We start from the raw sequence: 20,412 nt of genomic DNA, 5'->3' as shown, positions 1-20,412 counted from the left end.
CCTCACTGGCTGACTCCAGCAGCTGCGCTTGTGGACTCAGATTAATCCTGTGTTTCTTAAAAAAATTTTTTTTTCTCCTCTTTTACAATCTGAATGGAAAGCATAATAAAGAACCGAAAATTGCTACAATGATTCTTGTCTGTTCAAAAGGTTCAGAACTTTTTTGATGACAAAGATAATTTTTGCCACATTATGGATTAAACATGGAGTACTGTTACGGACTGAATGTTTGTGTGGCTCCAAAATTGATATGTTGAGACCCTAACCCCTAAGAACATGGTATTATTTGAAGGTGGGGCCTTTGGAAGGTTTAGATGAGGTCATGAGGGTGGGGCCCCCGTGATGAGATTGGTGTCCTTCTAAGAAGATACTAGAGAGCTTTCATTCTCTCTCTGTCATGTGTGGACACAGCAAGAGGGTGACTCTCCACAGACCAGGAAGAGAATTCTCATCAGGAACGGAATCTGCTAGCACTTTAATCTTGGACTTCCAGCCTCCAGAACTGTGAGAAAAAAATACCTGTTGTCTAAGCCACTCAGTCCATGGTGTTTGTTATAGCAGCCCAAGCTGACCAGTACCCTGACTAGTACCCTCTTGTGTACAAATGACTGCACACCCAGTCATGGCTGATATGAAGGTGCTAGTTTGCTAATGGCTCCACTAGCAAGAAATATCTTCGGGGATTTTTTTTTTTTTTTGTAAATAGAGAATGTGGTTGAAACTACGATTTTGGCATTTTGCTTCTGAAACTCAAAGTACAGAAAGTTGTCTACAAATAGTACATACCTTAATTTTTCATTTTTAAAATTTTGTTGATATTAGCTTTTATTTTATTTTATTTTTTTAAGTTTATTTATTTTTTTTGAGAGAGACAGAGACAACATGAGCAGGGGAGGGTAGAGAGAGAATGAACCCCAGGCAGGTCTGCACTGTCAGCACAGAGCCTAATGTGGGGCTCAAACTCTCAAAACTGTGAGATCATGACCTGTACCGAAACCAAGAGTTGGATGCTTAACCAACTGAGCCACTAGGCAGCCCTGTACTAACTTTTAATATAATTCTTTTTTTTTTTTTACTTTATAATGTACACAAATTTCCCATGCTAATAAATTACATTCCAGCAACAGAACTGCAAATAATTGCATGACCTTAGGGCAAATTACTTTACTTTGAAATTTTTAGTTTCATCTGTAAAATGAGGATATGGGGACTGAGCAGAACACAATGAAAATTTCTCTTATGCTTATCATATATTGCCAATTATTTGTCTAGTGATAGTTTTCCTCACTAAATTTGAAGCTTCCTGGAGGCAATAGTCTACCTGATAACATTTTTGGCATTGACTGGTCAAGCTTCAGTTGCTACCCAGGCTCTTAGGTAAATATGGGAGTAAATCAGTACCTTAAGGAGGCTGGGCTGGGCTTCCTTGGTGGACTCTTCAGCTCATTACTGGAAGACAACCGGCATGATTTTGTTGTTTGGGAAACATGGCTGTTTCAGTGTTTTTAGTTTGGATGCTTCTTTATTTATATCCCAGCTCACTCTGTAAAGTATTTGAGATGTGACAGATGTCAATTGTTTCTGCTAAGCTTTTGCTCATAGGGACAGCATGTGCAAATTTGGATGGGGGTGAAAAGGGGTGCATGTAGGGGCTTCCTGGTTCTCAGTTATGCCGTCCTAAGCACTTGGAGCCAAGCTGATGCTATCTGTGCATTAGATGGATCACAGTGACAAGCAGATGTGTCTCTGTGACCTCAGTTGCACGTAGGCACAAAGAATCCAAATAGCAAAGCCAAATTTACCTTAATCATCAGTGGGAGATTCTGTCACCCAGGCAGAGTGGGCTCTTTTAGTTGGAATGGTATAGGACAGAGGACTGAGCAAGGCCAAAATATTCAGTCCTGCTGTTCCCTGTCCCATCTACTTATATTTCATTCATTCATTCAAAACACATTCATTGAATACTCCTGTGTGTCAATCCAGTTCTTTGGCTAGTGCTCTGGGCAAGATAGGAATCAGGAGCCATAGGAGAAGTTGGAAGAATCTAATCCCACCTGGGTGGGATGGGGCCAGGGACAACTTCCCAGAGGAGACTGACTTATGCCAACTGGATGGATGTGTCATTGTTTATTAGGTAAGGATGGCTGTGCATTGGGAAAGATGGGAGATTGTTCCAGGCTGAGAAAGTTTTGGTCAAAGGCAACACTGAACGAAAGGGGGTGTGTTGGGTTGTGACCTGGGCTCAAGAGCTTGAAATTTATCCCATGTCCAGTGGGGAGTCTTTGAGGGAGCTTAAGCAGGGAATAACCTTGTGAGATTTGTATTCTAGAAAGCTCTCTTTGGTAGCTGTGTGAACAGGTGGAGAGAGAGCGAGGGTGGTAAGAATAGATGGAAAATGAGGTGAGGACATATAAATGGGACATGTAACAATCTTCTTCAACTGTTCTGCAACAGGCTACTCAAGTTTAGAAGCGAACAGTATGCAGGAAGTTTCCAGAAGTAAAGTGGGATCTTATTTTAAAAGTTCTCATCTTGGGGTGCCTGGGTAGCTCAGTTGGTTGAGCATCCAACTCTTGATTTGGGCTCAGGTCATGATCTGGTTTGTGAGTTCGAGCTTTGCGTCAGGCTCTGCGTGAGCATGGAGCCTGCTTAGAATTCTCTTTCCCTACCCCACTTGTGCTCTCTCTTCCTCTCTCAAAATAAATAAACTTAAAAACGAAAAACAGAAGTTCTCATCTTTTAGATTGTCTCATAGCCCAGACTTGCAGTGGCCCTAGAATGGGGCCCCTGTGTACACCCACCTTCCATTACCTGCAGAGGTGCCATGGAGTCTGGTGTGGCTCGGTGTCCAGAATGGTTTCCTTTTATATTTCTATTCCAGTTTTTTTTTTTTCTACGGGAGTTGGCCATGTGACAGGGCCCCTCTTGGGTCACATGCCTGGCTAGATCTCGACCCCAGTGATGCCAGGAGAATGAAGTGTGGCAGCACTGGGGCTCCTGTCTGAGTGGCTGAGGGACTGGAGAGTCTTGAGGCCTGTGTTACAGGCATGTGTCACAGTCCTCTTTCGGCAGGACTGCGCTGCACAGGTAGGAGCCCCCTCCATTTTCTGCTGTGGCTCTGGTCAGCAGGCCAGCCTGTGTGACCCAGAGCACAGTGCTGCCAAATCTGCCGTCTCAGAGCTCAAGAGGAGCTGAGGCTTCTTCCCAGTGGCTGGGCAGGGGCATGGGGAGGCAGCTCAAGGCTGAGGCTCTCCCTCGGCCTCTTTGGGGACTGCACCTCTGCTACCCTTCCCTTGCACTTTAAAAAAAATGTTTATTTATTTTTGAGAGAGAGAGAGACAGAGTGTGAACGGGGAAGGGGCAAAGGGAGAGAGAGAGAGAGAGAGAAGAGAGAGAAGAGAGAGAGACATAGAGACATAGAATCCGAAGCAGGCTCCAGGCTCCCAGCTGTCAACACAGAGCCTGATGTGAGGCTTGAACCCACAAATCATGAGATCATGACCTGAGCTGAAGTCTGATGCTTAACTGACTGAGCCACCCAGGCGCCCCTCCCTTGCACTTTTATATCAGCCTCATCATCTGTCTGTCCACCTCTACCTTCTCCTCATCCAATACATATTGGTTATACGCTCATATTCGTTTGGTCTTCCTGACCATGTCATTTTAAAAAAGCAAATTAAAAATTTTTTAAATTGTGTTAAAAATACACATAGCACAAAATTTACCAACTTAGCAATTTCTAAGTGTACTGTTCAGCTGTGTTAAGTATTTTCACGTTGTTGTGCAACCAATCTCTAGAACTCTTTTTATCTTGCAAAACTGAAGCCGTGTACCCATTAAGCAACAACTCCCCATTTCTCCTCTCTCCAGCCCCTGGCAACCACCATCCTGCCTTCTGTCTCTGTGACTTTGACTATTCTAGGTACCTCACATAAGTGGAATCCTACAGTATTCGTCTTTTTGTGGCTGACTAGCTTATTTCACTTAGCATAATGTCCTCAACGTTCACGTGCGTTGTTGCATGTAACAGGATGTTCTTCCTTTTTTAAGGTTGAATAATGTTCCGTTGTCTGGATACACCACCTTTTGGTTATCCGTTCATCTGTTGATACACACTTGGGTGCTGGCTTCTGCCTTTTGGCTATTATGAATAATGCTGCCATGGACATCAATGTACAAACCAGCCACATCATTTTTTGAACCAAGTCCCATCTCCAGAGCCCACCCTGCCTTTCCCCCATCCAGAGAACAACAACATGGCAGCTCTTTCTGCTCGCTGCCCAGCCACTCTCTATCCAAGGTGGCCAAAAGGAATTTCTGTTCTACAAAGATAGTCTATGTTCTTTCACCTGGACTAGTTAGCCTTTGTGCTTCACTCCTCCCAGTTTTTTGAGGGGATTCTTTGTGAATTTTCTTTGTGGAAGTGTTGTCTCTCCATTTCCTTTGCGTTGTTTGCTTCTGGGAGGATAGAGCAGGAGCATCGATTGTAATGAGGGGGAAATGCCCCATAAGGGTCTCTCCCAAGGTGATCAGAGCAAGAGAAGAATGCTCTACAAAGGGGAATCCCGTGGCTTTCCAGTGGGGGAGTAAAAGTGGATGAGGGAGGTGTGACGCTTCTGGCTCCTTCAGCCTTTCCTGGATTGGAAGAACATGACCAGGTATTGCGAACAGCAGGCCGTGGAAGGAGCATATGTCAGGTGCCAGGGTAATGTGTGTCCTGTGCATATGAGGGAAGGGGGCCTAGGGAAAGAGAGCATGGTGGTATGAGAGCTGCTTGCATGAGAACGAGAGACGGCAAACAACATCTGAAGGTATTTCTAGGATGCTTTTTTGAGTAATGAGATGTGTAGAAACCTCTGCACTCATGCCACCTTTTTTAAAATTTTACTTTATTTTATTTATTTATTTATTTGTTTGTTTGTTTGTTTGTTTGTTTGTTTATTTATTTATTTTTATTTTTTAAAATTTACATCCAAATTAGTTAGCATATAGTGCAACAATGATTTCAGGAATAGATTCCTTAGTGCCCCCTACCCATTTAGCCCATCCCCCCTCCCCCAACCCCTCCAGTAACCCTCAGTTGGTTCTCCATATTTATGAGTCTCTTCTGTTTTGTACCCCTCCGTTTTTATATTATTTTTGTTTCCCTTCCCTTAGGTTCATCTGTTTTGTCTCTTAAAGTTCTCATATGAGTGAAGTCATATAATACTTATCTTTCTCTGACCAATTTCACTTAGCATAATACCCTCCAGTTCCATCCACATCGTTGCCAATGGCAAAATTTCATTCTTTTTGATTGCTGAGTAATACTCCATTGTATATATATACCACATCTTCTTTATCCATTCATCCATCAATGGACATTTGGGCTCTTTCCATACTTTGGCTATTGTTGATAGTGCTGCTATAAACATGGGGGTGCATGTGTCCCTTTGAAGCACACCTGTATCTCATGGATAAATGACCAGTAGTGCAATTGCTGGGTCGTAGGGTAGTTCTATTTTTAGTTTTTTGAGGAACCTCGATACTGTTTTCCAGAGTGGCTGCACCAACTTGCATTCCCACCAACAATGCAAAAGAGATCCTCTTTCTCCGCATCCTCACCAACATCTGTTGTTGCCTGAGTTGTTAATGTTAGCCATTTTGACAGGTGTCAGGTGTTATCTCATTGTGGTTTTGATTTGTATTTCCCTGTTGATGAGTGATGTTAAACATTTTTTCATGTGTCGGTTGACCATCTGGATACCATCTTTGGAGAAGTGTCTATTCATGTCTTTTGCCCATTTCTTCACTGGATTATTTGTTTTTTGGGTGTTGAGTTTGATAAGTTCTTTATAGGTTTTGGATACTAACCCTTTATCTGATATGTCATTTGCAAATATCTTCTCCCACTCTGTTGGTTGCCTTTTAGTTTTGCTGATTGTTTCCTTCACTGTGCAGAAGCTTTTTATTTTGATGAGGTTCCAATAGCTAATTTTTGCTTTTGTTTCCCTTGCCTCTGGAGACATGTTGAGTAAGAAGTTGCTGTGACCAAGATCAAAGAGGTTTTTGTCTGCTTTCTCCTCGAGGATTTTGATGGCTTCCTGTTTTACATTTAGGTATTTCATCCATTTTGAGTTTATTTTTGTGTATGGTGTAAGAAAGTGGTCCAGGTTCATTCTTCTGCATGTCGCTGTCCAGTTTTCCCAACACCACTTGCTGAAGAGACTGTCTTTATTCCATTGGATATTCTTTCCTGCTTTGTCAAAGATTACTTGGCCATACGTTTGTGGGTCCATTTCTGGGCTCTCTATTCTGTTCCATTGATCTGAGTGTCTCTTCTTATGCCAGTACCATACTGTCTTAATGATTGCAGCTTTGTAGTATAGCTTGAAGTTTGGGATTGTGATGCCTCCTGCTTTGGTTTTCTTTTCCTTTTTTTTTTTAATGTTTTTATTTATTTTTGAAGGAGAGAGAGACAGAGCATGAGTGGAGGAAGAGCAGAGCGAGAGGGAGACACAGAATTTGAAGCAGGCTCCAGGCTCTAAGCTGTCAACACAGAGCCCAATGCGGGGCTCGAACTCATGGACTGTGAGATCATGACCTGAGCTGAAGTTGGATGCCCAACCGAATGAGCCACCCAGGCCCCCCTGGTTTTCTTTTTCAAGATCGCTTTGGCTATTTGGGGTCTTTTCTGGTTCCATACCAATTTTAGGATTATTTGTTCTAGTTCTGTGAAGAATGCTGGTATTATTTTGATAGGGATTGCAGTGAATATGTAGATTGCTTTGGGTAGTATTGACATTTTAACAATATTTGTTCTTTATATCTAGGAGCATGGAATCTTTTTCCATTTTTTTTGTGTGTTCTTCAATTTCTTTCATAAGCTTTCTATAGTTTTCAGTGTATAGATTTTTCACCTCTTTGGTTAGATTTATTCCCAGGTATTTTATGGTTTTTGGTGCAACTGTAAATGGGATCGATTCCTTGATTTCTCTTTCTGTTGCTTCATTGTTGGTGAATAAGAATGCAACCAATTTCTGTGCGTTGATTTTATATCCTGCAACTTTGCTGAATTCATGAATCAATTCTAGCAGTTTTTTGGTGGAATCTTTTGGGTTTTCCATATAGAGTATTTTGTCATCTGCGAAGGGTGAAAGTTTGACCTCCTCCTGGCCGATTTGGATGCCTTTTATTTCTTTGTGTTGTCTGACTGCAGAGGCTAAGACTTCCAATACTATGTTGAATAACAGTGGTGAGAGTGGACATCCCTGTCTTGTTCCTGATCTTAGGGGGAAAGCTGTCAGTTTTTCCCCATTGAGGATGATATTAGCATTGGATCATCATATATGGCTTTTAGGATCTCGAGGTATGCTCCTTCTATCCCTACTTTCTTGAGAGTTTTTATCAAGAAAGGATGCTGTGTTTTGTCAAATGCTTTCTCTGCAACTATTGAGAGGATCATATGGTTCTTGTCCTTTTTTTATTGATGTGATGAATCACGTTAATTGTTTTGCAGATATTGAACCAGCCCTGCATCCCAGGTATAAATCCCACTTGGTCGTGGTGAATAATTTTTTTAATGTATTGTTGGAGCCAGTTGGCTAATATTTTGTTGAGGATTTTTGCATCCATGTTCATCAGGGAAATTGGTCTATAGTTCTCCTTTTTAGTGGGGTGTCTGTCTGGTTTTGGAGTCAAGGTAATGCTGGCTTCATAGAAAGAGTTGGAAAGTTTTCCTAACATTTCTATTTTTTGGAACAGCTTCAAGAGAATAGGTGTTAACTATTCCTTAAATGTTTGGTAGAATTCCCCTGGAAAACCATCTGGGCCTGGACTCTTGTTTTTTGGCAGATTTTTGATTACTAATTCGATTTCCTTACTGGTTATGGGTCTGTTCAAATTTTCTATTTCTTCCTGTTCCAGTTTTGGTAGTGTATATGTTTCTAGGAATTTGTCCATTTCTTCCAGATTGCCCATTTTATTGGCATATAATTGCTCATAATATTCTCTTATTATTGTTTTTATTTCTGCTGTGTTGGTTGTGATCTCTCTTCTTTCATTCTTGATTTTATTTACTTTGGTCCTTTACTTTTTCTTTTTGATCAAACTGGCTAGTGGTTTATCAATTTTGTTAATTCTGTCAAAGAACCAGCTTCTGGTTTCATTGATCTGTTCTACTGTTTTGTTTTGCTTTGGGTTTTTGTTTTTGTTTTTGGTTTTGGTTTTGGTTTTGATAGCATTAATTTCTGCTCTAATCTTTATTATTTCCTGTCTTCTGATGGTTTTGGGTTTTATTTGCTATTCTTTTTCCAGCTCCTTAAGGTGTAAGGTTAGGTTGTGTATCTGAGATCTTTCTTCCTTCTTTAGGAAGGCCTGGATTACTATATACTTTCCCCTTATGACCCCCTTTGCTGCATCCCAGAGGTTTTGGGTTATGGTATTATCATTTTCATTGACTTCCATATACTTTTAATTTCCTCTTTAACTTCTTGGTTATCCCATTCATTCTTTAGTAGGATGTTCTTCAGTCTCCAAGTATTTGTTACCTTTCCAAATTTTTTCTTGTGATTGATTTCAAGTTTCATAGCGTTGTGGTCTGAAAATATGCATGGTATGATCTTGATCTTTTTGTACTTACTTCAGGCTGATTTGTGTCCCAGTATTTGGTCTATTCTGGAGAACATTCCATGTGCACTGTAGAAGAATGTATATTCTGCTGCTTTAGGATGAAATGTTCTGAATGTATCTGTTAAGTCCATCTGGTCCAATGTGTCATTCAAAGCCATTGTTTCCTTGTTGATTTTTTGATTAGATGATCTGTCCATTGTTGTGAGTGGGTGTTGAAGTCTCCTACTATTATGGTATTACTATCGATGAGTTTCTTTATGTTTGTGATTAACTGATTATATATTTGGGTGCTGCCACATTTGGCGCATAAATGTTTACAATTGTTAGGTCTTTTTGGTGGATAGACCCCTTGATTATGATATAATGCCCTTCTGCATCTCTTGATACAGTCTTTATTTTATTTTATTTTTTCATTTTTTTTAACGTTTATTTATTTTTGAGACAGAGAGAGACAGAGCATGAATGGGGGAGGGTCAGGGAGAGGGAGACACAGAATCTGAAACAGGCTCCAGGCTCTGAGCTGTCAGCACAGAGCCCGATGCAGGGCTCAAACTCACGGACTGCAAGATCATGACCTGAGCCGAAGTCAGCCGCTTAACCGACTGAGCCACCCAGGTGCCCCAATGCAGTCTTTATTTTAAAATCTAGATTGTCTGATATAAGTATGGGTACTCCGGCTTTCTTTTGTTGACCATTAGCATGATAGATGGTTCTCTATCCTCTTATTTTCAATCTGAAGGTGTCTTTAGGTCTAAAGTGTGTCTCTTGTAAACAGCATATAGATGGGTCTTGTTTTCTTATACATTCTGTTACCCTATGTCTTTTGATTGGAGCATTGAGTCCATTGACGTTTAGAGTGAATACTGAAAGATATGAATTTATTGTCATCATGTTTCTTGTAGAGTTGGAGTTTCTGGTGGTGTTCTCTGGTCCTTTCTAGTCTTTGTTGCCTTTGGTCTTTTTTTTTTTTTTTTTTTTTTTTTTGCTTTCATCTTTTCTCCCCTCAGAGAGTCCTCCTTAAAATTTCTTGCAGGGTCAGTTTAGTGGTCACCATCTCCTTTAATTTTTGTTTGTCTGGGAAACTTTTTATCTCTGCTTCTATTTTGAATGACAGCCTTGCTGGATAAAGAACTCTTGGCTGCATATTTTTCTGATTCAGCACACGGAATATATCCCGCCACTCCTTTGTGGCCAAGTTTCTGGGGATGGGTCTGCTGCAAACCTGCTCTGTCTTCCCTTGTAGGTTAGGGACTTCTTTTCCCTTGCTGCTTTCATGAGTCTCTCCTTGCCTGAGTATTTTGTGAATTTGACTAGGATACGCCTTGTTGATGGTCGGTTTTTGTCGGATCTAATGGGGGTCCTCTGTGCTTCCTGGATTTTGATGTCTGTGTCTTTCCCCAGGTTAGGAAAGTTTTCCAGTATGATTTGCTCACATAACCCTCCTACCCCCATTTCTCTCTCTTCCTCCTCTGGGACCCCTATGATTCTGATGTTGTTCCTTTTTAAGGAGTCACTGATTTCTCTAAGTCTTAAACCGTGCTCTTTTGCCTTAATCTCCCTCCTTTTTTCTGCTTCATTATTCTCTATAAGTTTGTCCTCTATGTCGCCAATTCTCTGTTCTGCCTCATCCATCCTTGCCGCCACTGCATCCATCCGTGATTGCAGCTCAGTTATAGCATCTTTAATTTCATTCTGGCTATTTTTTACTTCTTTTATCTCGGCAGAAAGGGATTCTAATCTTTCTCCGACTCCAGCTAGTATTCTTATTGCCGTGATTCTAAATTCTGGTTCAGACATCTTGCTTGTATCTGTGTTGGTTAAATCCCTGGCTGTCGTTTCTTTGTGCTCTTTCTTTTGGGTTGAATTCCTTCGCTTTGTCATTTTGAAGGGAGAAAAGGAATTAATGAGGTAGAAAAATTAAAATTAAAAAAATATTAAAATTAAAAAATTAAACACACACACACAAATCGAATAAATGATGCTAGATACTAGATGTGTTTTGGTCTGGGTGTTGAAAGTGGTTTGACAGAGTAGAGAAAAAAAGCAGGGGGAGGGAGAAAAAAAAAGGAAATAGTTTGAGAATTTGAAAAAATGAATACACTGAAGTAGACTAAAATGAGATGATGGGAGTAAAATTGAATTTGAAAAAATATACACAAAAGTAAAGAATATAGTAGAAAAAAATTAAAGAAAAATATTTTAAATAAAAATTAAAAATAAATATGAATTTTTTCTTTTTCTGTATTCAAGAAAAAGAAAAGAAACAAAAAAGAGAAAAAAGATTTTAAAAAGGGAAAAAAAGGAAATTGTTTGAAAATTTGAAAAAGTGAATACACTGTCGTAGACTAAAATAAAATGATGGAAGTAAACTAGAATTTGAAAAAATTTACATAAAAGCAAAAAATATAGTAAAAAAATTTAAAGAAAAATATTTTTAATAGAAATTGAAAGTAAAAATGAAGTTTTTCTCTTTCTGCATTCGTGAAAAAGAAAAGAAACGAAAAACAGAAAAAAAAGAAAAAAAGGAAATCGTTTGAAAATTTGAAAAGGTGAATACAGTGAAATAGACTAAAATAAAATGATGGAAGTAAACTAGAATTTGAAAAAAATTTACACAAAAGTAAAAAATATAGTACTAAAAATTAAAGAAAAGTATTTTCCATAAAAATTGAAAATAAAAACGATTTTTTTCTCTTTCTGTATTCAAGAAAAAGGAGTGTAAAAGAGAAACAAAAAAGAAAGAAAATTGAATAGATGGACCTGCTAACAGATTGAAGTAGGACTGAAATTACTTCATTTTCCCCTAGAAGTCAGTCTATATAGCGCTTTATAGTCCATAAACTAAGCAGGCGGTGAGACTTGAATATTTGAAGAGCGAAGTTGGCCCAGTTGGGCGGGGCTCAGTGTAACGGCTTCACTCTCCACTAGATGGCGCTGCTCGCCTACTGGGGTGGAGTTTTGTGGCGCTTGTAGGTGTGTATGAGCATGCGCGGGAGTGGTGAAAATGGCGTAGTCTGTTCTCACCATTCGGCAATTGTGCATCGGTCCTGTATCTTCAGCTTTCATTCACTCCCTGCTTTTTCACTTTCCATGACCGGGCCCCAGGCAGTACCTCTCTCCCGAGTTTTGTCTCAAATTGCGGCTGTTTTCCCCAGCCCCTTACTTCCAAAGGACTGCAGCTTTGACCCGTCCCGCCCCTCTGTGGAAGGGTCTTGCTGAGCAGAGGCCAAATGAGCAATGGCCGAATGTAGGCTGCACCCAGGAATGCTTGCTGGACCCTGCTGCTCCCTGTGCCCCGAGACTGCAGCCAGGTGCCAGCCCGTCCCAAAAAAAGATCTCGAGACAGAGTAGCATCAGCGTTTCAGGGATTATGGAAAATCGCAACACACATCTGGCACCAGGCTTCACCCTCAACGACCTTGCCCCAGCACCAACGAATGTGTCTGCCTTCCGGGGTCTGCTGGGACCAGGTGGCTTCAACAGCCTCTACCAAATGTCCTTCCAGGAGTGGAACCGCTTTCCCTGTGTGGCCCGAGAAGCTCCCGGACCCCCCTCTGTTCCTGAGGATTCACCCTTCCCACCAGAGCACCGCCAGGTATCGAGCTGTGGAGTTGCAGACTTTGCGCTCCCCTTGTTTACAGTCTTCATGGAATTTAAACCCTCTCCTTTCTCCTTTCTCCTTTCTCTCTTTTTAGTTTAGTCCCTGCCGCTGTTTCCAATTTTCCACTTTCTCTCCAGCTGCTTTTGGGGAGGGGTGCTTTTCCCATATTCTCCCTCCCCCCACCCCCAGTCTCCATCCTCTCTCTGCTCGCAAAAGCACCTCTCTTCCTGCGCCTTCTCGCTCCCCAAGTTCACCTCTCTGTGCCGTATACCTGCTGAATTCTGTGATTCAGGTTGTGCAGATCGTTGTGTTAATCCTTCAACTGGTTTTCTAGGTGTGTAGGATGGTTTAGTGTTGGTCTCTCATGCCGCCTTTTAAACAACAACATTCTTCTTTAATGCTGCTAAGGTCTGATTTATGTTTCCTTTCAATGTGATTCATGTAGAGGCTGGGCTCCGTGTGGCTCCCCAGGATTTATTGAAGATAAAATGTTGATTCTAGAATGATTTGTTGTTGGTTTCTGGTCCACATGTCCTTAGTTTGATTTTTTGGGGGGTTTTCCCTGTTTTTACTCTTCTAATTTAATTTAAGTTTTTATTTATTTTGGTGGGAGGAAGAGAGAGAGGGAGAGAGAGAATCTCAAACAGGCTCCACATTCAGTGTGGAGCCCAACATGGGGCTCGATATCACAAACGTGAGGTCATGACCTAAGCCAAAATCAAGAGTTGGATGCCTAAACCCATGAGACACCCAGCTACCCCACTTTTTACTCTTAAATTTAGAGTGAAGGTAGTTTCCCTAGGACCCGGGAAAAGTGAAATGGGATCTTTAGGAAAACACAAATCAGAGAGAGGCAATTTTATTCTTTTTTACAGGAATTCAAGTTTTAAAAGGGATAAAAGTTTCCTTGAATAATGCTGTCCTGAATAACTTGAAACATGATTTCATGTTTTCGTCTATTCCAAGTTTCCTCTATTTCAAGTTTTCCTCTATTACATTTCATAAGCACACTAATAATTCTTCTGATTATAAAATATATTTCCCATGTTATGTTTTCATACATTTACTTACTCTTAACCTGGCATTTGAGATTACATGCACAAAATGTCATAAGAGACAAACTCTTCTCATTGTCGGGGACACTATAGAAGACTTGGAAGGACCCAGGGTGCAGACCAGGGGTAGACCTTACATAAGTGCCCACATTTTGCTGAGCACTGTCCTGGGGCTTCTGCACCGCACTTTCTCTCTTTGTGCAATACACCCATTGAAAAAGCCACAGGCATCTTTCCTGCTCTCTTGAAAGGGGTTATCTGTGGATCAGACTTCAGAGCCGCTTCTCTGGATTCTACCACGAATTCCATTTTCTATTTCCTTCAAGATGGAAGGCATTCCTTTCACTGCTTCCTGGCCCCCATCTCTAGCCATCATTCTAAGCTATTTGTTTAATTTCAGGGATGACTGGTCGCTGGAAATGTTTTTTCCACTAAGCAAATAGTTGCAAGCTTGCAACACTTGATAATTATCAAATTCTTCTATTCAGAAAAATCTCCCTCAGACATGACTGCCCGATGAGGAGAAGGTAGCTTTTCTGAAGCTATGTGTTCTTGGGAGTGAGGGCATCTTATGGAGGAGCATGGACAGGACTGTGATGATTTCTCACTTGATGTTTTAAATCTGACTTCAGTCCCCTCTTCTGTATGACAGTAATAGGTTTCCAGTTCCAGTTAGTGTCCTTGGTGGCCCCTGAGACCACTTTGTTTTCTGTTATGCCTAATTTTTTTATGCTTATTTATTTTTGAGAGAGAAGGAGAGAGACACAGAGCATGAGTGGGGGAGGGGCAGAGAGAGGGAGACACAAAATCCAAACAGGCTCCAGGCTGTCAACACAGAGCCTGACGCAGGGCTCGAACCCATGAACTGTGAGATCATGACCTGAGTCGAAGTCGGTGGCTTAACCGACTGAGCCACCCAGGCACCCCTGTTATACCTAATCATTTATGGAGGTTTTCCCCACATGGGTTTCCCCCTTATATCAGGTAGACAGATAAAGGATGTAAACATTACTTTCATCATTTCTTTATTCTCCCTAACCTATAATTCCTAGCTGCTTCAGACAATCACTTTTCAGTCACCCATCATATCCCTGCTTCCAGGCCTTCCTCCTGCTATTCTTGCATTAAGAACAGCAAGAATTCCTCTTTCTCTCTTGTTTCAGCATTGGAGGTTTGACTGATTAACAAACTTCTGTGAGCGATGGAGTCATTGCAGCTTTCGTTATATTCTGTGCACATTGTCCTTTCCCGACTCCTTTGGTGGCAAAGAACATCTCTCCTCTGGGAAACCCTTCATGTGTTCCCCGATGGAGCTGATGCTTCCGCGTGGCAGTGTCAGGAGTGGGCAACACCCGAGACCTTCAGCAGTCCTCCGTGAGCCTCTTCTGGAAGCAACTGGGAAAGAGGCAGAGCTCCTTCCCTTCATACAACGATTCGTCGTGAGGATGATACAAGCTGGAACTGCCGGTTGCCATCTTTGCCACCACGTGGGCATAAAGGGCTTGCCTGAGAATAAAGCCCAAATACAGACAGGCAAAGCTGAGAGATGGAGAAAATAAGATGTTCTTAATGACACCATCAGACCCCTTCATGCTGACATATTGAAGTCAACTGTGTCCCTTATGTTTTCAGCTACATGGGACAATACCTTCCACCTTTTGCGCATGCCAGCTTGAGTTGGGTTTCTGTCATTTGCAACTAACGGACTGCGAGTGATACAACTGCCAGGCATTTTATCCATGGACGTTTCTAATTGGTTTCAACACCTACTTCATTTACTTCTCTGGCATCCTAGGGCATCAGCCAGTCCAGTGATGTGCACAGACAATGGAGGGACACCCAGCTTTCATGCAGGGCAGTAGGCAGGTGATTTTCAGCGACTGAAAGGTTTCTTACTAGGGTGGCCAGATAACATACAAGATTGCCAGTTAAATTTGAGTTTTGGATAACTAATAATTTTTTAAGTTATATTGCCCCATGCAATATTGAAATTTCAGATCAACAACAAATAATTTCTAGTGTAAATATGTCCCACTCAATATGTGGGATCTACTTATACCAAAAAAAAAAAATTCATTGTTTACCTGAAATTCAAATTTGAGTGCCCTATATTTTGTCCAGTAACCTTAGTCTCATCAAATCTCCATATTTTAGAAATGTGCTTGAAATAATGTTGGTAGGTTTCTAAATTTAGGAGAGCATCCTACATGAGTGTCTTTCATACCCATGGTGTGAAATTCAAATTTATTATTTATAATTTGCATTTTTATTTACTGAACTTGGCGATCCTGTCCCCTACTCACCTCAGTTATCTTCCTGATCCAATGATACAACACCTAAATTCTAGTATCCAAGAGCCATCTTGTTCTCCTGCTCTGTGGTCAAGGTCAAGAAGCAAGGTCTGGATTCAAGCCACTTCACTGGGCACCCCTCTCTCTCAGGTGTTTAGAGGCAAGAGGGCATTACAGTTAATGAGGGACTATTTCATGACCTGTGTGGGAAGAGAAAGAAACTCAGGAGAACATTTACCAGTGTTCTTCGCTTATTGGCCATGAGGGAGAAGCTTCATATCCACTAACTCATTTAATCTTTGTGACAGCCATGTGAAATTGAATAGATTTCATCCATTTCCACTTTTGTTTATTTATTTATTATTTTTTAAAGCTCATTTTGAGAAAGAAAAGAGCGAAAGAGAGAGCATGACCAGGGGAGGGGCAGAGAGATGGGGAGAGAGAGAATTTCAAGTAGGCTCTGTGCCGTCAGCATAGAGCCTGATCTGGGTCTTGAACTCAAGAACTGTGAGATCACTACCTGAACCAAAAATCAAGAGTCCGACGCTTAACCTACTGAGCCATCCAGGTGCCCCTATTTCCTTTTTTAAAATGACAAAACTGAGATCCAAACAGGTGAAATGAGTTGCCCAAAACCACATAGCTCAAAAGTAGTCAAGTTAAACTGACCCGAGGCCCGTGATCTTCCCATAGGTTCAGTTTCTTAGGGAGAGGGCAGCTCCTGATACCTGTTAGCTGAGTGGGACATTCCCAGGGTACTGAAACCGGTAGAGGGACAATGACTGCCTATGTCCACAGCTTTAGGACCAGAGAATCTGTGACCTTTATTCCCTGCCCACACCCAGCTGGGACGAGTGAATACTTTGGTGACTGGGGTCTTCCATGCCTTTCCTTGGGATAGTGATACAAACAAAGCAGACGGTCTTCAAACATATGAACAATGTTCAAATTACTCATAATTAGACAAATCAGGATGAAAATGTCACCAGAGACCACGTCTCACTTGTCAGATGTGCAAAGTACAACGCAGCATTCTGGCAGAGGAGTTGGGGAGACAGGTACTGGTACACCTTGCTGGAGGCTGTGCCCAACTGGCACAACTCATCTCGAGAGGCTGTAGGCCACACTTGCCAAGCTTGCCACGCACTTGCTTTGTCATCCGGCCACGTCACTTGAGGAATCTGCCTTCAAGACACAGCAACGGTGTGAAAAATATAGATGCACCAGTTTGTTTGTTTTTTTCCTTCATTGCGGCACCATTTGCAATGGCAAAATATCCGTCTGTAATTTAGTTAAGAGCATCGTATGATATTAATTTCCTGGGTTGATAATTTTATAATTTGGCTGTGGTTATGTAAGATGTTAACATGATGGCAAGCTGGGTGAAGGGTACTCTCCTGTGCTATTTCTGTAAGTCTAAAATTACATCAAAGTAAAAAGTTAAAATACCAACAAAGAAGCAGGTTTCTCATCATCTTACGTGGGGCATGAGGTCAGCCCCGGACCAGCAGTGAAGGGCCGTAGCTGCCCACAGGCCTCCTCCTCGGGCCTGGTACCTCCCAGAGAAGGGGCCGGGGCTGACCTTGTCTCATCTGTGACAAGAGAGAGTGGAGGGGTACAGACAGTCGTCAGCCGCACGCTTGAGGTGACTCTGAGGAGAAGTAGGGAGCAGGGAGAAAATGTAAGAGGGCATACCTGCCCGGACTGCTGCTCACATTTAGCTTAAGTCAGTGAAAGATGTCCTTGGAAACAGTTTCATTATCTTAAAGCCTCATCTCCTATGTGTGAGACATCCACTGTCCTTTCTCAGTCCCTGGTTATTTGTATTGCACGTTCAAACACCTTGAACTATTGAGACTATTTGCAACCCTTTCTTCACGTGGCATTTTCAGCCCTGCAAATAGAACAGCTATGAAATGCTTACGATGTGGAGCAAGTTCTCTTTCCCCGAAGAACTTGCTCAAAAAAAACCCCACAGTCCTCTTACTTTTAAAAGATTGTGAAATTGGCGAATGAATTTGAGTGTCCTCAAGGTGACTTGGGGGTCTTCTAATATTCTTATCATTTCTAATTTATGCTTTATAGTAAAAGAGATTAGCTGCTTTCCGTTGGCTGTTCTGAATTGTTTTGCCAGAGACTAGCTTTGGGCTTCAGTGATTCCTCCCCCAAATATCAAACCCTTGATCCTGTGGAGATGGGGGTGAATTAATAGAGTGTGGGAGATGCTCACTCCGCTGCCAGCTTTCTGGGGTCAACGTGGAGGCTGGGTGGACCCAGCCCAGTGTCATTGAGGGTGCCCTTCCTCGGGGATTTCTATCTTGACCACCAGCCGGAGCTAGATACTATATTAAAGCTGATTCAATCCCCCTGGAGCCCTGTTAAGACAGAAAGGTTGAGTGTTTTTCTGAAGGTCGCAAGGCTAATAAGTAGTGGAGCTGGGGCTTGACCCCAAATCCAGAGCTCTTTTCCCTAAGCAGCTAAGGGAGATCAATTTAGTCACCTCTGCCACCTTGCTGAGACCCATGCCTATGGAAAGAAATAATGGGGTGTCCTTCTGTCAGTTCAGAAACCTCACTTCTGCTCTAAAAATTGGAGTGTCTTTCTGTTGTTCCCACTCCTCACCACCTTCTGATCCTTTAGGACTCACAGTCCTGGCATACTAGGGTGGGCATGCCAACCACTCTCCTCCTTTCTTTTCAAGGGAAGTTTCCATGGGTGTTTTGAAAAGAGCCTAGGCTTGGAGTCCCCCCCTTGCGTGTGACTCTATCTCAGCACTGGGTTTCCTTGGATAAATGACTCACTTCTCATATTGCAGTCTTTTCTGTAAAGTGGGGATGGCATTTCTTTTCACAGAATTATTGTCCAAATCAAATGACCTACCAGAAAAAGCACCAATTGCAGAGTAGGTGAATGACTGGTTATTATGTTGACAAATGCTACTAATTCTCAATATGGCGTTTCCCCACGTATCCCCTTCACAGCACTCGGGCTTTTTCCAACAAAGAGGAATAAAGTTGCAAAGCATGTTGCCTCTCAGAATTACTTTTCTTTCTAGAGGACAGAAACTCTGTCAAAGAGGAAAATGGAATTTATCCCAGGCTTTTGTGCAGGTTTTATTTGTATGCAAAAGCGAGCAAGTCTTCTTTGTTCTGAAGATGAATTTCATTCTAATGGTGCCAATGAATCTTTTAAAATTTCATAATTGCCATTCTTAGCATGCTCCAAACCAAAAGATAACAAAAGGGTTAGGTGGCCAGTTCAGATTGGGTTTGGAGGCGGATGTACATACGAAATGCTTCAGCTGCTCCCTGAGTCATCCCCGTCCACTGAGACGTGCGTGCGGTGAGCTGGATGGTTGAGTCAGCAGACCCCACCCAGCCTTGCCCATCCCTGTACTGGGGATGCTGGATGGTACAAGGCAGGCCCAAGGGGGTGAGTGTGGTGCCCCCTGCCTAGCTCTCCTTTTGGTCACCCTTACATGCAAATGCGTGGAGCACTAGGCAACTTGCAACGCCTTTTTTACATTTATTGTCTCGTGTAATTCTCTCAAAAATCCTTGAGAAGGGATTAGGTCAAGATTATTATCTCATTTTCTACGTGAGGTTCAGAGGAGTTGTGGCTGATGAATGGCAGAGCCGGGACTCGAATTCACGTCACTCGACTCTAAAACTAATAATCTTTCCACTCTATTTGTCTGCCGGCACAGTATGATGGTCCAAGCTTGAATTATTGATTTTCTTATTTTTTTCCTTTGAAAAGGCTGTCATGTAATCCTAAAAATCCTGTGTAAATTACCAAAGCATGGAATTTTGTACTCTGGTGAACTGACACACTATTTTCTTTTCCTTTTTTTTTTTTTTAAGCTTATTTATTTATTTTGAGAGAGAGAGAGAGAAAGTGAGATCAGAGGAGGGGCAAAGAGAAAGGGAGAGAGAGAGAGAGAGAGAGAGCATCCCGCACTGTCAGTGCAGAGCCTGATGTGGGGCTCGAACTTGCGAACTGTGAGATCATGACCCTAACTGAAATCAAGAATCAGATGCTTAACCGACCAAGCCACCCACACTATTTTCGACATTACCTCTTGCACTTCTTGGATCTCTTTCTCCTCACTCCCTTGCTGCCACCAGCATGCTAGTCACCAGCACAGCAAAGCTGTCCCTCTGTGCCCATCGTTTTATTTCTCCGAGCACCACCAGTATCAAGAGATAAGGTAACAGGTTTTACTAAACATTTGAGATCACAAAGACATGACGAGAAATTTTAAAGCTGGATGTTAAATGTCACTGCTTCCATCACCCGATGGGAAAAGAAAAAGGTTAGTTCCTTCACAGAGACCCCCTCATGAAGCACCCCTTCGCTCTGCCTTGCTTTTCTATCTTACTTCCTTTCTCACAGAGAAAGCCCTTCTCCAACCCTTTCCAGGATGGGTCTCTTCCTCCCTTAAGGAAATTAACATCTTTTGCTCACAGAAGTTGCCTTCGTCCAAGTATTTATTCTACGGATCCCTTCAGTCTTATTAAGTTTGGATTGCTACAACAAAATACCATAGACTAGGTGGCTTCAACAACAGCAACAACAAAAAACACATTTATTTTTCACAGTTCTGGAGCCTGGGAAGTCCAAGATCAAGGTGCCAGCAGACCCAGTGTCTGGTGAGAGCCCTCTTCCTGGTTTGCTTGTAGCCTTCTTATTCTTGTGTCCTCACATGGCAGAGAGAGCAAGCACTAATCTCTCTTTTATAATCGCACTAATCACATCCTAATGGCTCCATGGACCTCATGACCTTATCTAAACCTAATTAACCTCTTTTTTAAAAAATAATTTATTTATTTGTGGGTACCTAGGTGGCTCAGTC

At 41.9% G+C, this 20,412-nt stretch overlaps 1 long non-coding RNA gene across 1 annotated transcript; it reads left to right on the top strand.

Moving 5' to 3' along the window:
* Nucleotides 1-616: 616 nt before the first annotated feature.
* Nucleotides 617-19,485, top strand: LOC128311307 (uncharacterized). The gene is made up of 3 exons (XR_008289669.1): nt 617-3,087; nt 12,116-18,262; nt 18,301-19,485. It is a non-coding gene; the product is annotated as an uncharacterized LOC128311307 (long non-coding RNA).
* The last annotated feature ends 927 nt before the right edge of the window (nt 19,486-20,412 follow it).

Source organism: Acinonyx jubatus, chromosome A3, assembly GCF_027475565.1.
Source record: "Acinonyx jubatus isolate Ajub_Pintada_27869175 chromosome A3, VMU_Ajub_asm_v1.0, whole genome shotgun sequence".
NCBI classification, from domain to species: domain Eukaryota; kingdom Metazoa; phylum Chordata; class Mammalia; order Carnivora; family Felidae; genus Acinonyx; species Acinonyx jubatus.
This window is presented reverse-complemented; position numbering and strand designations above follow the sequence as displayed.